Here is a 360-nt window from a genome sequence, read left to right on the forward strand (position 1 = left end):
GAAACATGTATTTGGAGCTCTAATTCACGCATAATAAAAGCGAAAACATCCTTTCTTTTATGCAAAATTTGTTGTAATCTGTTATAAGAAATGTTTAATTATATTGAAAAAATGATTAAAAAACTATGTTAAAAGCTGTACTGCAGCATTGTTCATGATATCAACAACAGGAAAAAAATGTACCAGTCAAAAATAGAGGAAATTCTAAACTATGGTGCATTATATCTAGGGTGGAAAATTATCACTCTATTTGAAATTATGTTTTGGAGGCATCTAACTTGAAAAATAATACTAACAACACATTGATTTTTATATGTAGATGTAAAATCACGAATATAGATAGAGATAGATGTATCATAG

The sequence above is a fragment of the Galeopterus variegatus genome, unplaced genomic scaffold (assembly GCF_000696425.1).
Source record: "Galeopterus variegatus unplaced genomic scaffold, G_variegatus-3.0.2 Scaffold23316, whole genome shotgun sequence".
Taxonomy (NCBI): Eukaryota; Metazoa; Chordata; class Mammalia; order Dermoptera; family Cynocephalidae; genus Galeopterus; species Galeopterus variegatus.